The sequence below is a fragment of the Bos mutus genome, chromosome 9 (genome assembly GCF_027580195.1).
Source record: "Bos mutus isolate GX-2022 chromosome 9, NWIPB_WYAK_1.1, whole genome shotgun sequence".
Lineage (NCBI taxonomy): Eukaryota > Metazoa > Chordata > Mammalia > Artiodactyla > Bovidae > Bos > Bos mutus.
Window position 1 is genome coordinate 35,312,411 of NC_091625.1, and position 6,941 is coordinate 35,319,351.

General features: G+C 41.5%; 1 pseudogene; it reads left to right on the plus strand.

Moving 5' to 3' along the window:
- The first annotated feature begins 902 nt into the window (after positions 1-902).
- Positions 903-5,356, plus strand: LOC102281010 (ralBP1-associated Eps domain-containing protein 1-like; annotated as a pseudogene).
- Positions 5,357-6,941: the final 1,585 nt, after the last annotated feature.

Here is a 6,941-nt window from a genome sequence, read left to right on the forward strand (position 1 = left end):
AATAAAGAAAGGTCCAAATGGGGTCCAAATTTCCACCCTGACAACAGGCAGTATGAGATCAGGGTTAAGAGTCTTAGTTTTTGGATCACACTGAGTGTGAAGCATGGTTTAGCCACTCACCATCTATAGTATCTTCAGTAATTACTCAGCTGCTCTGGATTTTAGATGTTTTGATTGCAGACTGTAAATAATGCCTACCTCATAAGGCTGTGGGAGCTTGATTATTATTACATGCAAGTCAATTGTAATAAGTGCATATTTATTCTACATTACAAGTAGAATTCAGTTCAGTCACTCAGTCGTGTCCAATGCTTGGCAACCCCATGGACTGCAGCATGCCAGGCCTCCCTGTCCATCACCAACTCCCAGAGCTTGCTCAGACTCATGTCCATTGAGTCAGTGATGCCATCCAACCATCTCATCCTCTGTCATCCCCTTTTCTTCCTGCCTTCAATTTTTCCCAGCATCAGGGTCTTTTCAAATGAGTCAGTTCTTTGTGTCAGGTGGCCAAAGTATTGGAGTTTCAGCCTCAGCATCAGTCCTTCCAATGAATATTCAGGACTGATGTCCTTTAGGATGGACTGGTTGGATTTCCTTGCAGTCAAAGGGACTCTCAAGGGTCTTCTCCAACACTACAGTTCAAAAGCATCAGTTCTTTGGCGCTCAGCTTTTTTACAGTCCAACTCTCACATCCATACATGACTACTGGAAAAACCATAGCTTTGACTAGATGGACCTTTGTCGGTAAAGTGATGTCTCTGCTTTTTAATATGCTGTCTAGGTTGGTCATAGGATGACTCAAGTGCATTAAATTTATTGTGCACATTAATGGCGCTGCTGATCTGACAGGAGGTGTCAGTCTGTGGCCTGGAGGTTGAGGACCCTTGCTTTATGGGATTATAATGGGACCATCTTGTGTGGACAATCACCTAGTTGCAGAGTACACTAGTCTCTATTACATGCCCTTTAAAGAATTCAGAGAGACAACATCTTTGTCTTTAAGGTGGGAGGCAGACTAGATGAATACACAGATTGCCCTATAAACCTGTCCCCCTCAAAAGTTCAAGATGTATTCATGGAATTAGGATTGAGCCTGTCACTATGAAGAAAAAGATTAAAACTCAAAGATCCTTGAAAGAGAACATAAGAATCTTGTTAGGTAAAACTCCAAAAGCCTCTTTTAAAGCATTAAGCTGCAGAAGAGTATTCTGATAAGTGAGAAATTGGGACAACCAGAAGCACATAAGAGATTAAAATGCCAGTTACAGGAACAAATGACTTCAAAAAGGATTAAATTAAGATATAAAGAGCGGAGGGATTTGTGCAGCTCAGATTGTGGGTGAAAGTTATGAAAGTTTTCTTCACCAATTTGTCAGCCTGAATGTCATTTAGACTGTTATGGTAAATTGGATACTAATAATCACTGTTTGAGCTTTTAGCTCAGATGTTCAGTTACTTCTGCATCAGTAAATACCAAGGAAGCTCTCGCATTCCATTCCTTTGTTGGTCTGGAAAGAGGTTGGCAATGGGATAAACTTTCTTTAGTTGCTATTTTGTATGCTTAGTATTTACACAAAAATTGGTCAAAGATAGTACCACAAAAGCCCAAATCAAATTGAATTTTGGGAGCTACAGAGTAATAAAAAATAATCACTCTTTGATGTAATTAATATTTATAGAGTACTTATTCTATGCTAATAGTAATTACTGGGTGACAATGGTCCATGCCTTCATTGATCTAACAGTCTAGTTTTATGGAAACAACAACAAAGATAAATATCAGACTAAAACAATTGCAAGGACAATGATGATGAATTAAGCACGTTTGAAATTGGCCTCCTCATGTGCTGAGAAGGCTTCCCTAGGGACACAACTTTCATTCTTGAATCTTCTGAAAGATGTTGTTGTTTAATCACTAAGTTGTGTCTGACTCTGCGACCCCAAGGACTATAGTCTACTGGGCTCCTCTGTCCATGAGATTTCCCAGGCAAGGATACTGGAGTGGGTTGCCATTTCCTTTCCCAGGGATCGAAACTGCATCCCCTGCATTTCCTGCATTGGAAGGTGGATTCTTTACCATTGAGCCACCTGGGAAGTCCTCTGAAAGATGAGTAGGTTTTAACTAGGAAAAAAAAAATGGGAAGAATTCCCCTAACAGAGGCATAATATTTGCAAAGTTTTCTTGAGTCAACTGGAAGCAAAATGAATGTGTGAAACTTAAAGGAGTGAGTCAGAGAGACCAAGAGGTAGGGAGCTTGGTATAGGAAAAGGTTAGAGAATAGGTAGAGACTAGACAATGCAGGGGCCATCTTTTGAGCTCCACATGGATACTACTGGCTGATGTGGTTGTTTAAATTTGGATTTAAAGTAATTAAAACTAAGGAGAATTAAGATTTGCATTCCTCAGTTGAACTTGCTACGTTTCAGGTGCTTAGTTGCCCGTTTGCAGATAGTAGACACCATATTGGAGAGTTCAGGGAACATTTCCATTATTGCAGAAAGTTCTACAGGATAGCACTGTGTTAGATTTAGCTTTACCTTAAGAGCAATGGGAAGTCACAGACAGATTTTCTTTAAAATTGAAGAGTGGAGTGATGTGACCAGAAGGCACATTTTGAAAAGAACTTGATAGCTATAGAATGCAGGCAAGTTTGGCTGGGGAAAAGCAAATTGTATTTAAGTAGACAATTTAAAGGGCTTCCCTGGTGGCCCAGAGGTAAAGAATCCACCTGCAACGAAGGGGCTGCAGGAGATGCAGGTTTGATCCCTGGGTCAGGAAGATCCCCTGGAGAAGAAAGTATAAATACAGTAAAGGACCGTCCTCTGCCAAGATTTGTTGCTTCAAAGAATGAAGAGGAATCTTGTCATGCAACCTCATATTCTTCAGATTCTGAAAATCAAGAGTCTTACAGAGGATGAGATGGCTGGATGGCATCACCAACTTGATGGACATGAGTTTGAGTGAACTCCGGGAGTTTGTGATGGACAGGGAGGCCTGGTGTGCTGTGATTCATGGGATTGCAAAGAATGGGACATGACTGAGCGACTGAACTGAACTGAACTGAACTATGGTGTAACCCACCCCCCCACCACCTGGCAGGGGACAAGTGAAAAAGGGGTCCACAAGCCATGATACTGCCCAGTCTCACGCATCTATAGATCAGCAGGAACCTGCTTCCCAGTAGTCTCACCACAGCAGTCTCCACCAACTTCTCCACACACATGGAGGAATCAAAACCGTCATCCCAGTGGAGGAAAGAGTGAGAGGCCTCTTGCAGAGCCTGGGCCATTCTGGGCTCCCTTTGGTGAAGCACAATCAGGTTCTTCTGCTGGTGACGCAGTGTAGGTAGGACATTCTCCACCTCCACCTCAAGAAAACTGGGTCAGTTTTGCAGATATTCCACTAACCAGTACTCTTTTAACCATGCATCCTGCTTCTGTCTACGACCAGACAACAATACGAACTGTAGCCTCAGCTACAACTGCCAATGAAATTCGTAGGCAATCCAGTAGTTATGACGATCCTTGGGAAATAACAGATGAACAAAGACAGTCTATGTAAATCAATTTAAAACCGTTCAGCCTGATCTAAACAGATTGATTCCTGTTTAGCTGCAGGATCTACAGCTAAAGAGTTTTTTACAAAATTGAAATTTCCTATTCAACTTTCTCATATTTGGGAACTCTCAGATTTTGATAAAGATAGAGCCTTGACACTGGTTGAGTTTTGTGCTGCATTTCATCTGGTAGTTGCTAGGAACAATGGCTATGACTTACGAGAAAAACTCCCTGAAAGCTTAATGCCCAAACTGATTGGTTTGGAAGATTCAGCAGACGTTGGGGATCAGCCAGGTGAGAGGTTATTCAGGCTCTCCTGCAGAGGCTCCTCCAAGCAAATCTCTGTCAATGCTGTCCCTAAACCAGACTTGGTCCCAGCTGAATCAGAGCAGTGAGCAGTGGGAGACATTTAGTGAATGATCTTCAAGCTCACAAACTCTGACCCAATTTGATTCTAACATTGCACCAGCTGATCCTGATACTGCTATTGTTCATCCAGTTCCCATTCGTATGCTTCTAAGTTGCTTCAGTCGTGTCCGACTCTGTGTGATCCCATAGACAGCAGCCCACCAGGCTTCGCTGTCCCTGGGATTCTCCAGGCAAGAATACTGGAGTGGGTTGCCATTTCCTCCTCCAATGCATGAAAGTGAAAAGTGAAAGTGAAGTCGCTCAGTCGTGTCCGACTCTTCGCAAACCCATGGACTGCAGCCTACCAGGCTCCTCCGTCCATGGGATTTTCCAGGCAAGAGTACTGGAGTGGGGTGCCATTGTCTTCTCCATCCCATTCGTATGACTCCAAGCAAAATCCACATGCAGGAAATGGAACTTAGAAGAACTGGCAATGATCGTACTAATCCCACTAAGCCCATTGCTTGTGAAAACACCTGACCTTTCAGAAGAAAATAAGATAAATTCATCAGTGAAATTTGCTTCTGGAAATACTGTAGCAGATGGTTACAGTACTTCAGACTCTCTTACTTCAGATCCAGAACAGATTGGAAACAATGTAACTCATCCAAGGTCTCATTCAGGAACCTCTCCTAAAAACACTGCACCACCACCTCCACCTCCAAGGCCTCAGCCCTCTCATTCTAGATCATCATCTTTAGGTATAAACCAGATCTTTTCCATCACAACAGAAAGCCACAGGCTGGAGCTGTTGCCCAATCTCTTGCAGTGCCTCCAAGACCACAGCCCTCACAGGCTCCTTGTCCTGTTGTGCACTGCCCAGTGGATGCCAATGGCCTAATAACTCACATTGCTACCTCACCTCAGCAGATACCAGAACAACCAAATTTTGCAGATTTCAGCCAATTGGAAGTGTTTGCTGCAAATGAAGAACAGATGATGAAGCCGAGAAACATCCAGAGGTCTTGCTGTTTGAAAAAGCTTCTGATCCCGCAAGTTCTCTTTGATTTGCCAAAACAGATAGTAAAATTGAAGAAAAGACAGCTGCTAGTGCTCCTGCCAATGTCAACAAAGACACAACACCTGTTGCTCCACCACCTAAACCTGTTTGAAGGAGATTAAAATCAGAAGATGAATTAAGGCCAGAAGTTGATGATCATGCACAGAAGACAGGTGTCCTAGCTGCTGTTCCTGCATCACAACCTTCTATTCCTTGGTCTGTTGGGAAAGATAAGAAAGCTATTCAGGTTTCATTTAAACGCAATAAGGAAACCAACACAGTTTCGGCCAGACTGAACCATCAATTGCAGCAACAGTTAAAGGATGTTCTTGAGAAGAGAATTTCCCTGAAGTTCAACTGGAACAGCTTCGACCATTCTTTCACTTATAAGCCAGTTGCTGTTAACAGAAAGCATACCCATTTTTAAGTGGTTTTGGGTTCAAAGCCAATTTGGTGATCCAGACATTCAGCTCACTGCTTAATTCAGCATTAAATTTTATGATTCTGTTTTGTCCTATATATTCACCATTGTATTTAAGTATCTTTTATTTTTTTTAATTTCAACAATAAAAGGGTCAGGATGGTATTCTTCACAGAGCTAGAACAAATAATTTCACAATTTGTATGGAAATACAAAAAACCTCGAATAGCCAAAGCGATCTTGAGAAAGAAGAATGGAACTGGAGGAATCAACCTACCTGACTTCAGGCTCTACTACAAAGCTACAGTTATCAAGACATTACAGTACTGGCACAAAGACAGAAATATATATCAATGGAACAAAATAGAAAGCCCAGAGATAAATCCACGCACATATGAACACTTTATCTTTGACAAAGGAGGCAAGAATATACAATGGATTAAAGACAATCTCTTTAACAAGTGGTGCTGGGAAATCTGGTCAACCACGTGTAAAAGAATGAAACTAGAACACTGTCTAACACCATACACAAAAATAAACTCAAGATGAATTAAAGATCTAAACGTAAGACCAGAAACTATAAAACTCTTAGAGGAGAACATAGGCAAAACACTCTCTGACATACATCACAACAGGATCCTCTATGACCCACCTCCCAGAATATTGGAAATAAAAGCAAAAATAAACAAATGGCACCTAATTAAACTTAAAAGCTTCTGCACAACAAAGGAAACTATTAGCAAGGTGAAAAGGCAGCCTTCAGAATGGGAGAAAATAATAGCAAATGAAGCAACTGACAAACAACTAATCTCAAAAATATACAAGCAACTCCTACAGCTCAACTCCAGAAAAATAAATGACCCAATCAAAAAATGGGCCAAAGAACTAAATAGACATTTCTCCAAAGAAGACACACAGATGGCTAACAAACACATGAAAAGATGCTCAACATCACTCATTATCAGAGAAATGCAAATCAAAACCACTATGAGGTACCATTTCACGCCAGTCAGAATGGCTGTGATCCAAAAGTCTACAAGCAATAAATGCTGGAGAGGGTGTGGAGAAAAGGGAACCCTCTTACACTGTTGGTGGGAATGCAAACTAGTACAGCCACTATGGAGAACAGTGTGGAGATTCCTTAAAAAACTGGAAATAGAACTGCCTTATGACCCAGCAATCCCACTGCTGGGCATACACACTGAGGAAACCAGAAGGGAAAGAGACACGTGTACCCCAATGTTCATCGCAGCACTGTTTATAATAGCCAGGACATGGAAGCAACCTAGATGTCCATCAGCAGATGAATGGATAAGAAAGCTGTGGTACATATACACAATGGAGTATTACTCAGCCATTAAAAAGAATACATTTGAATCAGTTCTAATGAGGTGGATGAAACTGGAGCCTATTATACAGAGTGAAGTAAGCCAGAAAGAAAAACACCAATACAGTATACTAACGCATATATATGGAATTTAGAAAGATGGTAACAATAACCCTGTGTACGAGACAGCAAAAGAGACACTGATGTATAGAACAGTCTTATGGACT